Raw genomic sequence first — 15894 nt, forward strand, 5'->3', positions numbered from 1 at the left:
TATGCATTGCGACGCAGAACTTTGAGCGACGCGTGGGGGTGCGTGCAGTGTCCGATGGCTTCGAGGCTTCCACGAGTGTGTAGATCGGTGCAAGACGATCTCTGTGGTACCTTCACAAACGTAATCAAAGCAATATTGCGACAGTGATGCAACAACAGTGGTCTTTGTAGCGTGAAACTCCTCAACAACAACGGCTGCAGGTCCGGAACCCAAAGACGACGGCTGGAAGACGTCGGAGGTTCAACGGCGAGAGGTTGCGGCGGTTGCTGTGATGGCGGAAGCGATGTTGAGAATGGAGTCACACCAATAAGGACAAGATTGCTAAGAAAATGTCAGAGCAGTGGCTCTGATACCATGTTAGAAATACTGAATGTAATTGTACTGTATTTCATCATAAAAGAACGTACATAGGTGCCTTTTATATAGGAGGTATATGTGTGCAATACAAGTAAATATGTGTACTATACAGGTAACCTAACTAGGCCTAAAGCCCACAAAACATTATACATGTTAAAAGAATGAAAGATTTTGACCGAATTAGAAAAATGTGTATCAACCAGTTTTGTAAAATTTTTATAAATATCATGAATTTCATATTTATGATTCATAATATAAATTCGTGTATAACGAGAATTGTCATCCACAAACACAACAAAATACCGTGAGTCTGCATAGTGAAGACAGGAGAAGGCCCCAAAACATTAGAATGGATAAAATCAAATGGAGCATATGAAAAAAGATTCACTGTCATTAAAGGATAATACAGTTTGTTTTCCAAATTGACAAGCAATATAATGAAAAATCTAGGACATGACAGGCCCTAAATGACGACAAGAAATTAAAAGCTGAATACAAGACAATGTAGCGTAACCTAATCTGAAGTGCGCCATAAATTTTTTTTTTTTTTGATAAGAGTGCGCCATAATTGTAAAGACACAAAGGCCAAAGTAACAGTAGCAGCGAGAAGTGGCATAGAAGGTGAAAGGAGCAAAGTTCAAACAAACATCATACTTAACGCCCTATCCAAATGATCTTCTCTGTGAGAATCCTACACATTGCAATCATTTTGAGAAACGTTGAGAGTGCTTCCAAGTTCACATAATTGACAGACGGATTGAGATATAGTGCAATAGCCATGCAATATCATTTTTGATGGCTAAGATTAAAAGTTAAAATACTTATTTTTAATCTCAATTCTTGGGTCAAAACTTTTAACTTTTTTACCATTTTTCCTTCTCAACTTTTTCCTTTCACAATTACATGGTTCTGATCTGGATCCTTGACCAACAAAGAGTAAGTTGTGAGAAAGATTAGGAAAAAGAAATGTGTCATGAAGTGACATTTGTGGAATAATGATATATTTTGAGTGGGTGATACACATGGTGAATCCATTAGCAATATGAATAAAAGGAATATTAGAGACCACAGATTTGTGAGAGATAGTGGAGGAATTAGAAGTCACATGCCAAGAAGAATTACCTAATGTGATTGAAAGAGTAAAAGATGAGTGAATATTATGGCGAAATAAAACTTGGTTGAAGAGTGCCTCCAAATCAACCATAATAAATAAATGTAACTGGTTTCTCAACAAAACCTAGAGGTATAATAGTCGTGTCCGCGAGGATGAATTAGAGGATAGTGGCAAATGCAGAGCAATGTCAATTGACATAGTTTTACTTCCAACAGTATTGATACAAATACTCCTTTTTATGAAAATAATGACTATATATGGACTGCAATGGTCCCAAAAGCTCAAGAGTTCCTAAAAGTATATGAAGTCCTAGCTAGAAGAAGCCTTTGACGTAGGAAACTATGAGCGGATGGCATAGTTAGGATAGGATCATAATATTGTGTGTGAGTAGTCTTCTTTGCATGCTTCTTCACATATCAATTCTTTGATTGGATCAATGCATTGTGATGTTAAAGCAAGATAAGAGTATCAATGTATTGCTTTTAAAATTTTGAGTAAATCAAAATCTAACCGTAATTTGGTTTGGAATTTTGATGGATAGGAAACATAGTGGTTCGGGTATATATCCCTAACTTGGCCTGGAGGATACTGCTATTTGAGAATCTGATAAACTCAAAGTTTACTACCTTAGAGCACATTGAGAGTGAGACGGTAAGATCTTGGTAGTGCATATATGTGTGTATGTGTGTGTGTGAATTCTTTATCAATATTGTATTTTTGAGCAAAAATCTCTTTATTCTCATCTGTAAACTAAGATTAATTGTGATAGCAAATGGTAAGATTAATTAATAAATTGCCACCAAATGAAGTCATCAATTCATAGTTCTCATTCATTGGTTAATTACAGCTTGCTGGAGCTCCCTCTGGATAACCGAACACTAGACACATTGCATAGTAGCCCAGTGGGCTTTGGCTTTTACCCAAAATCATTGCAACCATAGATAAAAGATCCGCGTTGGAACTTGTATTAGATATATAGATGATCTAAAGGATACCCAATCCCAATATTCTAAATCCGCACACAGAACCACATAATTTAAATTTCAAGGCACAAACATGTAGCATCCAAGTAATTAGCATTAACACGAGCACTGCCAATCGACTATTGCCCAGTAGAGGCGCTATTTGCAATTGTCACACATTTTGGGTGCACCTCGTACCCACATTCCAGACACTGGTAAGCCCAACCACACCCTTGTTCATCGCAATCACGACATATAAAAGGCCCTCCTCCATTGCCTTAAGACACCAAATTGAGCTCGTGGCGATGCCTTGGATGGTACACCGATCTTGGAAGGCTCTTAGCCTCTTCATCCATTTGTTTCTCTAGCAACTCCACTTTGGCTTCAGTGAAAGGGTATGCATTTTCTTGGTACAAGTTTATCAAGTTCCTACCTTGTTTGGTCACAGTTTTACCATGAGGGCCTATAATTATCAAACAAGGGATCCCGCGTAGATCAAAATGCTTAGCAAGCTCCTTCACAGTTGGGTCTCCAAAAGGCAAAGCTAGCCAAGGCATGGTATTAAAATAGGAGTCGAATGACTCTTGGTTGCGATCATTTGACACGAACACTATTTCGAAGTCCTCATGATCTCCATTTTCTACCAGCATTTGCTTAATCTTCTGGTAGATGGAGATTAACCTCGGAATAAACTTAACACATGGAACGCACCATTGGGCAGAGAAGTACAGTCCCAACTGTTTTACCTACCAATGAAGCAACAGGTACCTGCACAACAGAGAAACATTCATGAGCCTCTATGCTCATTTTGACTCTTTATTAATGCGCAACCACATAAAGAAGCCCCTTCACCCCGCAATTGGTGACTATATACACTACCGTGAAATCAACGTAGCCCTAACTGTATAGGTCGTACAGGCAGCATCAAATACCGGTTAGGAGAGAAAATTTGGTGAACAGATAAGATCAACCAATTACAGGATTGTATAAAGCTAACAAAACTTAATGGAACCATTTCCAAGATCCCAAAATCTTTACACACATGTTAATATATGACTATTGAGACGTGTTTGCCAACCAATTAAATGTGTGTGACCATATCCCATCGTCCAAATTACGTATCTCAAACAAGTTTCTCTAAGAGAGAAAAAAAAAATTTATGGTTTTATGATTTTGGACACTAGCAAAACATCAAAATTGAGCTGTCTCAACCGTGATTCAGAGTCTAATTTGAGTTAGGTAGTGCAGTGACTCACCTGTTTAGGACTGGGATGACCCAGAAGATAGTCTCTATCGTGGTTAGTTATTAAATTGGTAAGGGTCTGCCTCTCATGCTTCTTCCTTTCTTCCTCCAGCAAATTCTCCAACCTCTGTTTAGTAAACGGAAAGACTCGGACCCCGCATTGATAAACGAGTTCGACACCTTCATGCAATGTTGCATCATCTTTATTATTGTTAGGTTGCAAAATGACTAAGCAAGGAATACCTTCGATATCAAATTTCCTGTTCAATGCTTTCTTAGTCTCCAAATCAGAGAATGGAATAGCCAGCCCAGGCATCAATGCATGATAGTTGTTGAAGGCATTCAAGTCTTCATCCGATGACACATACACAATTTCAAAATTAGACCCCTTGGTCTTAATTTGCTCGTACATATCAACTAGGACTGGGGTGAAGTTTCTGCATGGCGGGTACCAATTGGCTGAGAAGTAGAGCCCTACAACCTTGCCTTCAAGATCAGATACTTTCACCTACACCACGAAGAGTACCAGTAAAAAATCAATCAAGAGCCAGAGAAATATGTTTAAAAAAAAAAAAAAAAAGGTAAGTTGTAAGCTAACTTAATAAATATATTTGATAATTATTTTTCAACAGTTTAAAAGATTTTTTTTTTTTTTAATAGAAAACAAACACACATGCACGCACGCACCAACACATAAGAGAGAAGGAAAATGATTCTAACATGAATACACACCACAACTTCACTAAAAAATTATAGTAACTTTTAAGGGAAGATGTAGTATATTGAACTACACACAACAAACCCTCTAGAGTTTAAAAGTTAATACATCAATATTTAGTAATTATAGAATAAAATTTGTAATATATTTTTATATTTGAGCCTTATATGATATATCTAACACAATCCAAAATATGGAGTAAAGTTGATTTGATTTTTTTTTTTTTTTTTTTTTTTTTGAGAAAGAAGTTGATTTGAATTGAGATGTGAGAACTCATTTTTTTTTCTCTCTCTCTTTCACATTCTTTTCAGTGTGTGACCCCATAAATCATAATGATAAAGTCCACTTCCCCATTTCTTTTTCGTACTGTAACGTCCAACTCAAAAAGGAATATCTTCCTTTCTGTCCTCTTTTGTGGCCTGTTCTTCCATACATAGTATATATAGATGCATGTGCCTTTTTACTTAATTAGGATTGGTTTTCATTTATGCTTTAATTAATAAATGTGCAGATGACACAAATTTCATATTGAATAATGGAAAATGTTAACAAGCACCAGCGCAAAAAAGACAAAAAAAAATGTCAGAAGACACCAAACAATACTTATAAAACTGAAAAAAAAAAAAAAAAAAAAAGATAAAGTTTTAAAAAAGACAAAAAAATTTCAGAAAAATTCGTATATTTGCTAATTGTATACCATGTACCATAAACAATATTCCTTCTATCCATTTCTATTCATTCATCTTGGTAATTTCTCAAACCCAACCCTCATTTGTTTTATCTTTTTTTTTTCAATTTTATTCTTCAAAAAATAGTTACTATGCATTAGCTTTTTAAGATGTCGATATCATTAGAGCATCCAAAAATGGTATATAAAAAAATAAAAATAAAAAAGTAGCAACAACAATAGCAACAAAACAATACGTGAGAGATGAATTGAACCTAAAAGTCAATGGCTTAATGTTACAATACAATCAAATATGCTTTAACTACACTTGTAATTTAAAATATATATATATATATATATATAACACACACATATACAATATACATATACATATATATATATATATATATAGAGATTTTAAAAAAAATATACTTAAAAAAAAAAAAAAAAACCTTAGAAAGGCAAGTACTAATAATATTTTCTTTCTTTTCACGGTTGAGTGAACAAAACAAACACTTTGGCCCTCAAACATCTTCCCCCCCCCAAAAGAAAATGAAGACGAGTAATTTTTAAGTATTTCTAGAGCATGATGAATGGTGTTCTTTCCTCTTACATTTATGGTAAAATCATATTAAATTCATAGTAAGATCCATCATGAATGTAAGAGGAGCGAACGCCATTTTACTTTACTTCGAAGTACTTAAATATTTTCTGATAACAACAAACAATATGCTAGTTATTGAAAAGATTCAAATCCTTTACCTAGCCTGTTAACACTAATATAGTAAATATGTTAAGAAGCTATTTTTTATCTTAAAATTTTAAATTAAGTTAAAAAATACATAGTTTGTATTGAATTTAATTCTAAAATATTTTATATATATTTATATTAATCAATGCAGTCATATGTTGAAAACAGAAGATACTATATATTTTAGAAAATTTATCTTTTGTCCTAACAACTGAATAATGCTCATTGTGTAGACATCAACAAACTACTGGTGAATTTGATATGGGCGTACAAATAAAGTACAGTTCAATAATGCTTTTCTAATTTTTGCAATCTAACTAAAATCTTATAGTGCTTCCAACAGAGATATCAAAAATTCAAAATTTCAAATTTCCCTATTCTCAACTATAGAATTTTTTTAATACATTTTTTTTTAATAATTATCAGCTTTGCACAAAAATATCAAGACAACAACCAGAAAGATATCTTTGATATAACTAGTGCCGACTGAAGCTATAGGCCATTTAGGCCACCGCCTAAGGCCCCCACCTATAAGAGGGCCCCAAATACTAATAATATATTATATAATATTGCTTTCTCATCTAAAAAAAAAAAATTACAAACAGCCATCACCAAATCCCATTAGGCCATAAAGGCTCGTTTCTCACCAAAAAAAAAAAAAAAAAAAACAAATGGCCATCACCAAATCCCATCAGGCCATGAAGGCCCGTTTCTCACAGAAGCCCGTTCCTCACAGAGAAGAAAGCTAAAGTGACAATATAACATGAAGGCTAATCCCATCAGGCCATCGCCAAATCTTTAGCTTGCAGAAGGAAAGATTACAAACGTCAGAAATCTTTAGCTTACAGAAAAAAATATTAAAAAATGCAGAAAGAAGAGACAAATAAGAAAAGGCAGAAAAAAGAAAGAAGAAAAAAACACTCACTCTCTGACTCTCTCCATCTTGATTCTAAAAAAAAAAAAAACTCTTTTTAGTTGGCTTACTCATCAATTGGTGTTGGCAATAGACTTGGTGTGTTCACAGAGCTTCATTTCAAGATTGTTTTTTGTTTTTTCTTCCTTTGCCTCTTTCGTCTTCTTCATTGTTTGCTGCTGGAGTGCTGGCCCTACTAGGTTTTTGTTCTTTCTTTTTTGCTTAACTTGAGTTTGGTTGTTTTTGTACTCTTTCTCTTTACTGGCATTGCTTTACACCTCACTCTTTTTTTGTTTGTTCTCTTACATTTTTATATCTTTAGATTTCTCTAGAATGTTATAGAATGGTCAATGGTCTGAATAGACCCACTTGGCACTTAATTTTTTTTCTTTTTTTTAAGAAGTCAGATTTAGTTTGTTCTCTTACATTTTTATTTCTTTAGATTTTTCTAGAATGGTCAATGATCCAAATGGACCCACTTGGCACTTAATTTTGTTTTTTTTTTTTTTTTTTAAGAAGTCAAATTTAGTGGATGTGGATGGAAGTTAAAGTACTGTATTGATAAGTGAGATCTAGCCCTACACGTTTTTGATCCAGTGATCCTAGTGCTACACGGTTTTTTTTTTAATTAATTTTTTTTTAAAGAAATCAAATTTAGTGGGATGGAGCCATTGTGATGGAGGGATAGTAGGCAAGCCCAAGGGTCTTAGTCTTAGTGGATCAACTATCAAGTTGAGTCCTACCCATTTTGCTAGTGGGCTGGTCTTACTTCTTAGTGGATCTAAATCCAATCATCCAATTTAGTTGAGTCCTATACATTTTGCTAAAAAAAATGGTTTACTGCTACGTAAAAAAAAGAATATTGATAACAAAATTATAAATTTAGAATAATTTACTTTGTATTAATATAAATTTTAAAGAGGCTAGAATCCTTTCCAAATGCATGTATTACTTTCAGAATATTACTAACTATACATGTTACAGTTGCTTCCGCAGAAAGAAGTTTTTCAAAATTAAAATTAATAAAATCCTATTTAAGATCAACTATGTCACAAGAAAGATTAAGTAGATTAGCAATATTATCAATTGAAAATGAAATGTTAACGGAACTCGAATGCAAAATTTTAATTAGTAATTTTGCCTCTCAAAAAGCAAGAAAAATAAATTTTAATTGAAAAAAATATATAAATTTATAATTAGATATAATAAAAGGCCTCGTTTAAAGCTTTCGCCTAGGGCCCCTAAATTCATTGAGCCAACCCTGGATATAACTGTGGAAAAATTTGATCCTATCCAACCAGGAAAATGTGTAACACAGTAAAAAAAAAGTCTTATAACTTAGTGGTATTGCATCCTCTCATTTACGAAGAGAACCAAAATCAAATTATTCAATCCGCCATGTAAATATTATATTATCAAAAAAGAGAACACAAAAATAAAAATAATTGTTTGTTGCATGGTAGTTCGATAACTTTTTTATTTTTTAGAAGAGGCAGTTTGATCACTTAGTTTCACTTCATCAATGCATTCAAATTACTGTGTCAATGACCCTTGGATAGTTGGATCTGTTGGCAAATGAAAGCTTGCAGGGAATTAAAAACAGCTATTATACTTGGCAGTTTGGTATAAGAGGCTGGGTATAAATGACATGGATTACCAAATATAAGAATAAATAGAACAAACAAATTGTAGATTGTAACCTTCTCATTTTAATTATTAAAAGTTTAAGACCCGTTTACGTGGTTGACTAGTGTCTTTCAATATTGACTTTGTCAAGCTAACCCATTATTAAAAATTAATGAAAGCACCCCCAACAAATTTACAGATAAACCATGGATAAGGAATATGCAAACAAACAAAAAACACTCATTTTGCAGAATCTATTTATATATATTACTAAAAGCTGAAGCGTGGCGTTTAATTCTTCTACTCTCACGTTGCGCTACATCAACTGCCACGTCATTTTTAAAAAAAATTATAATTTGTCCTACAATTTTAAAATGGTTTTTACAATTTTCAGCCCTATAAATGCAGCCTACTACTTATTTATTTACTTTTGATAATTCCTCAAAAATCAGTAGGCTGAAAGTCTCGGGTGCTAACAATCTAAAGGCTGTTGGCGAATTCTGAAAAAACAAACAAGAAAATTAGAGGAGACCGATGGAGGCCGGCCAAGAAACCTCCGATAGCAAAGTCAGTATTTTGTGCAATTCCAAGTATATTGGAAGGAAGAAATGAATACATTTACCTTCTCGTAGAATGCTTATATAGTGTGTATAAACAGTTATTTTTTATGTAACTTCCCCCTTTGTTACGGAGTCCAGAAAACTTGGAGATAACTTCCGTAACTGTCATGGAGGTTATATTGCTTGGCTTTATTTTCTCTAACCGTTGCTGGCAACGGTTCACAGTGGAGAGTTATGATCTTTCCCAAGACGAGCTTGTCCAAGACGTGCTCTTTAGGATGAGATTAGCCAGGACACTACCATGACGATCTCTTCCTGGACAAGCATTTTAACGGGCATGCTCTGTTGTGTGGACGAGCCTCATGGACGAATCTGGAGTGTTTGTAGTCCCATCAATTGCCCCCTTATCCATAGGTCATCCAAGGAAATGTAGGACGTGTATGTCTTCATCTGTGAATTGATATGCCACGTGTTATGAGCTCATTGGTGAAAAATCACGTCGATTGATCTAACCAAGGATCATGCCACGTGTCTTTTGTTGATTGGTTACGTCGCTTCAGGTGCCAGGGTTTGCTACCTATAAATAGTAGAACACTTCCGTTACCCTCCCCATTTCTGAAATTTCCTTCTTCATCCTTCCTTGTCCTAGATCTTTGTCTAGAAGCTTCCTACATCTATAACCTTCCCTCGTTCTAGATCCAGGTATTTTCCTTATCTTCGTCCTTAGTTAAGTTTTCTTTTAAAATGTCTGAGGTTGTGCTTTCCTCATCCAGTGATAGTGTGGATAAGGCTATAGACGAGGATAAAGATCCTAGTAGTTTTAGTGGTTCTAGTGATAGTGATAGTGATAGCAGTAGTGAAGGGAACACTACGGATGAGTATGAGTTTAGCATCCCTGGAATTCCCTTAGAAGTTTTTCGGGAAGAGATTAGGACGAGATCTTAGTCAGGCTCTAAGGCTGGCACGAGTGCTCCCTCGTCCACTAATCAAGACGAGGATGAGGTAGTTTATAGTAAGTTAAATTTACTTAAGAAATGGTACCAAATCCCAGACGAGCTTAACCCTAGGTTGGTTTTTGAAGGAGAGTGGTGTTGTTAGCCTCGTCTTGGAATAGGTATTTACAAGGCCTATCTTCTAGGGGATCTTAGGTTACCTCTGAATACTTTTGCTAGGGAGCTGTTGACTAGGCTAGGTTTAGGAGTTTGTCAATTTAATCCTAACGCATGGAGGTTAGTCGTCTCCATGCAAGTTTTATGGAGGGAGGTGTTTGAGGGGAACTGTCCTCTTACTGTGGACGAGTTCCTTTATTGCTACAAGCCCTCTGAAATTAACCAATCCCTTGTATTTCCTCCCTACACAGGGGAGTTAGGGAACCTTCGTCCTGAAGGTATGCTCGTCCTATCTTTGTTATTCATTGTCTTCATTCTTATTTGCAATTGTTTAAAAATTCTAACTCTAAGCACTCCTTCTTCTCTCTTTTTTTTTTTACAGGTGCCAGACAACCTCATTTAAGTAGGCTTTACATTGAACGCGTCCAGAAGGTTCGTCTGTACACTAATAGTGCATTCCATTCCCTAGTAAGTCTTCAATGTCTTGCCATTTGGGGTTTACGTCCTGAGCCTTCTGTTGAAGCTCTTGCACACGAGGCTACAACCCATAAACGTAAGCTTTCTCTTTCTTTCTTCTTTTTCTTTTTTTTTTATTTATTAATTGACGTCCTTACTTTTAGGAATGGCAACGATGAAAGAAAACAAAAACAAGGGGGTGATGGACGAGGTAACTAAGCAGGGAGTGCATCCTTAGACTCGTCCATCGGCAGGCAAAAAACGGAAAAATATATCGTCGAGGGTTGATTTGGGTGATCTCCCAAGTAGGCACAGTAGGGAGAAGAAAAGTAAGTCGTCCAACCATCAAGACGTTCAACCTACTCCTCTCATCCCTAATCCATAGCCCCAGTGCAAATACTTAGCTCAAAGCCTAAGGATCCTCTGTCTAAGAAGACCCCGTCCATAGTTCACACACCCTCCTCATCTCACCCTTTGAAAGAGGTTCCTCAGCACCTTCTTGGGAATAAGAACCTTGCTTAGGAGAGGTTTACAGTAGCAGTGACTGGCGTGGACATGGCAGCCTGTTACAATATGTCCCTAAAGGATTTTGAGCACTCTGGTGTTCATGATCTTTTCCAAGTAAGTAGACATTTTTCGTCTCGTCTTTATCAACCACTAGAATATGTATTTGTTTGGTTCTAACCAAATTTTAACCCTTGTAGGCAATGTCCAAGTTTATTGCTACGTCTAGGTAGGTAACTGATCTAGACAAGATGAAGGTTTTGTTGGAGAAGAGGATTAAAGAGGGGAAGGACAAGAACAAGAAATGGGCTGAGGTGGTTGCTAAAGCTACGGACGAGGCAAAGAAGCTGAGGAATCTTAATGAAGGGCTAAGGAGTGACATCCTTGAGAAGGATACTCGTCTTGAAGGCCTCTAAAAGAGGAACAACGAACTGAGTGCCCTTCTTGAGAAGGCCAAGGGAGACGCAGTTGTAGAATTTCAGGCGTCCAAGCAATTTACTGATATGCTGGACAGGAATTATGCAGCTGGGTTTGAAGACTTCAGGCTAGATGCCATTGAGAATTTCCCTAACCTTGACTTTAGTTCCATAAAACTCAATCTTGGTGCTACCACAAGTTCCCTCATCCAGACAAGCTCAGAAAACGTTAACATTGAAGATGACGCTAGCACCCTACCTCCCCAGGACGAACCTAAGGACAATGCCCCTCCTTAAAGATGAGATTTAAGTTGTACTCTTTTCTTCTTCTTTTTTCTTTTTTTTTTTTAAATGTAACTCAAGTACATTAAACTCGTCCACGGTTTTTAGGACGAGCTACTGAACAATTATTTTTGTTAGGGTGTTTGGACATTGGTTGTCTGCCCTTAAATAGTGGATTTTCTTTTCTATTATTGTATGGATGAGATTTCTTTTTGATATATTGTTGAATTTTTACTCATCCATAGGGGCAATGCCACGCATTTTCTTGTCATACTTAGAATTTTGCAAAGTATAACATCATCTTTGTGAAATGGTGATTGTCAGCATTACTCATCCTTAAACTTAGCTGGTTTTCACCTTTTATGAAAATAAGACAACCTCACCCTCGTCCACAAAATGAATTATGTCAACAGGCATCTTAACAAACGTGCTCATGCATTTCCTCGTCCATAGGTTGGACGTGCATTACACTTTACCTCGTCCGTTATATGAACGGATATCCTCTGAACTTACTGTCATTCAGTGAAGCTAGAGTTTTACCTCGTCCTTCACTTGGACGAGCATACTTTGCTTTACTTTTAGGAAAGCTTATTGACGTTAATTCTCCACGTACAGAGAATTTTCTCATCTTGGGCTTTTCAGCCTTCTTATGGGTTAATTTGAACAAAAGTAGTATGGAAATCAGAAATTCATACAAACGTTATGTACATAGCATAAATATTGTTCACAGATGAGGCACATGCTCATGATCTGGTGCCTTTTAAAGAGTTAAACAAATACAAGCAAATTCATAACTTTGTCCATAACAACATCATAATAGTAATAAATAACATTATAGAATAATATTGAAGATATATAGATAAACGAGCTCCTTATAGGGATAAACAGGCTCGTCCAGGATAACGATCATCCAGGTTGGCACTACTGGTAATACATCCTTAGGTGTTCAACATTCTAAGGATGTTCCAATTTCCTCCCGTTCATGGCCTCCAAATAGTAGCATCCTTGTCTCTTCCAGTTAATAACTCTGTAGAGTCCCTCCCAATTAGGTCCCAATTTCACATGAGCTGGGTTCTTGGTTGCTAAAGAAACTATTTTCAGGACAAGGTCACCTATGTTGAATCGTCTTGGCTTCACCATTGCATCATACGGTCTAGCCATGAGGTTCTTGTACTTTGCCATCCTTTGTTCTGCGTCCGTCTTTACCTCGTCTATCAGATCAAGGTTTACACGGAGTTGTTCCTCATTATCTTTATCTTGATACATCGTCACCATGTAGCTGGCCGTGTGCACTTCCACAGGTATAACTGCCTCACTCCCATAAGCTAACTTGAAAGGAGTTTTCCCCGTAGGGGTTCTTACTGTCATTCTATACGCCCATAAAACACTAGGTAGCTCATCCGACTATACTCCCTTTGCCCCTTCAAGCCGAGTCTTGATGATTTTCAACAATGATCGGTTTGTAACTTCAGCTTGACCATTTGCTTGTGGGTAGGCGGGTGAGGAATAGTGATTTTGAATTCCAAAGTGTTCACAGAAGTCCCTAAAAAGGGTATTGTCAAATTGTAGTCCGTTATCAGACACTAACACTCTAGGCACCCCAAACCTACACAAGATATTCTTCCAGACGAAGTTCTTTAGATTCTACTGCGTGATACTCGCTAAAGGTTCTGCTTCCAACCATTTGGTGAAATAGTCTATCCCTACCATCAAGAATTTCATCTGTCTGGTTCCAATGGGAAAATGACCTAAGATATCTAGGCCCCATTGAGCAAATGGCCACGGGGCCATCAACTTCCACTATCACCCTATAATAAATCCAACTCACTACTTACTTATTTATTTACTTCCACTATCACTCTATAATAAATCTGTATAATTAATCCAACTCAACTCTTATTTATTTAGTTCCACTATCAAGCCCAATCCAAAGCCTTTTCAGTTCAACTTTAGGGATTTGTATGAGCCTTACACTTTAGGGATTTTTTTTTTCCCTCCAATTTTCCTATAATTGTTTTTAACATTTATTTTTTTAATATTTACACTTCTCCAACCTTTCTCTCTCCCTTACCATTTCATCTCCTCACTACTTCTTCAATCTTTCTCCCTCTCTTACCTTTTTATCTCCCCACTACCCTCTACATTAATATCATTCTTCCTCTTTCCCTTCATCTTTCTTTATTTTTGTCTCTTCTTATTCACACCCTCTTACTATAAATTTGTCACTATCTCTTCTATTCTATGCATAGTTTTCTCTCACAAAAAAAAAAAAAAAATGGTTCTCTCTCTCTCCCTCTCTCTCTCTAAATTTTTTGGTGGATTTTTTTTTTCTTGCATCTCTACTTTAGGTTGATAATTTTTTATATTCTTTAAAACTATATTTTGGGTTAATGCGATTTAGTTTTGTTTTTTAAATTGTTTGTTTTTTATTATTATTATTCTCTTTGATTGTTAAATGTTACATAGCATCATTTGGATAATTTGGTATTTATTTTGTTACATATCATGATTTTTTATAATGCTCAAATTAGATGTTAAACTATGAGATTTTACTAATTTTTGTCTATTCTCTAATCCTTTATGGTAGACAAAGTACTCTTAATGCCATTCATTTAAAGAAAAGCAAAGATTAGCCTAACGAAAATAATCGGATAGGTGACAAATTTTAACTTTTGCAATTTTATTTTAATTATTATTATTTTATAACAATGCATGTATAGAAATTTAATTCTTAGATTTTGCTAATAATTGTTTATTTGATAATATGTTTTGGGTTGCCGAAATTATAATTTCTACAAAGAAAATAACCTTAATAGATTATCAAAAACAAAATTTTATCATAATATTGGTTCAATTAATCATTGTTAAGTTTTATTAATTTTTTTTAGTTTACATTTTTTTGGTGTTTTGGATTGTTCCTATAATATATAAAAATATAATTACGAAATAAATTACTCATTATTAGATTAGTTTAAATTGTAATAATAATAATAATAATAATAATAATAATAAAACCACCATAAAAATAATTATCATGCGCAACGCGCGGGTTCGCAGCTAGTTGATTATTAAAAATCGAACCAAATGAAGCAATAGAAGGCAGCCCAATTGCTAGAATAATAGAAATAGTCCAACAAAGTGAACAAACTATATAACTAACCTTCTTCAATGAAGACAAAGAGACCAAAATCTACAGCTTTAATGGGAGAATGATCATCATTAACTAACCATCAAGAAACTCTCAGGCTTCAAGTCCCTATGCATCACCCCTATAAAATGACACACATGAACCACATTCACAATCTGCCTACCAATCGAAGTAGCTTCACGCTCTGAAAAGTTCCCTTTATTGATGCTCCGGTCGAAAAGCTCACCACCAGTGCACAATTCCATGACCAAATGCAGATTTTGCTTATCCTCGTAAGCACCCTTGAATTCCACAATGTTGGAGCATTTTAATATTAATTAATTAAAATGAATAAATATTACAACATAAAGGTAAAGACGTGAGAGTGAACATGGAAGATGAGAAGTTAGTGAGAATGTTTAATCTCACATTGAAAAGGAGAGAGACTATTTTGTTCTTTTTAATTGTGGTGATTAATGGGTTAATATGAATTGTCTCAGATATTGAGTTAGATACATGCGCAAGGGGGAGGTGAATGGTGGAGTTATTTATACACTAAAAAATTAGAAAGGTTTTTGGCAAAGAATGGTGTTCTTTATGGTGGAGCTTTGTGCTTCAATACTTTGTGCAGAGATTGTTCTAGCTAGGAGTGTTCACCAAACCGCACAAATCACAAAAATCGCACCAAAACTGCCCGCAAAATGACATAACCACATCGCACCGCACCACACCGCATGATGCAATGCGGTTTGCTGTTTTATAATAAGAAAACAGCACCGCACCGCACCCTTTCTATATATAAATATTTTTATTTATTTTTAATATTAAATATATTATTAATAATTTAATAACCTTAGTTTCAAAAAAAAAAAATTGATAATCCTAACAAGTGTTGACTAGAACAGTCAACCCAAAATAAAGAAAAACTAGCTCAATAATTTAAAACTTGACCCAAAAAAAAGAGGAAAATTAGTTTTGGACTAGGTAAGGAAAAGCCCAAAATTTGAAAAATATACTGATTTCAAACCGAATCTTATACATAGTACCACACATGTGATCGCAAAAATAAGGTGCGATGCAGTTATGGTT

General features: G+C 35.3%; 1 pseudogene; it reads right to left on the reverse strand.

The window, feature by feature from the left end:
* Window positions 1-2231: 2231 nt before the first annotated feature.
* LOC112035104 (probable nucleoredoxin 2) lies at window positions 2232-5123 on the reverse strand (annotated as a pseudogene).
* Window positions 5124-15894: the final 10771 nt, after the last annotated feature.

This window comes from Quercus suber, unplaced genomic scaffold, assembly GCF_002906115.3.
Source record: "Quercus suber isolate HL8 unplaced genomic scaffold, Cork oak 2.0 scaffold_249, whole genome shotgun sequence".
In the NCBI taxonomy this organism is placed as follows: domain Eukaryota; kingdom Viridiplantae; phylum Streptophyta; class Magnoliopsida; order Fagales; family Fagaceae; genus Quercus; species Quercus suber.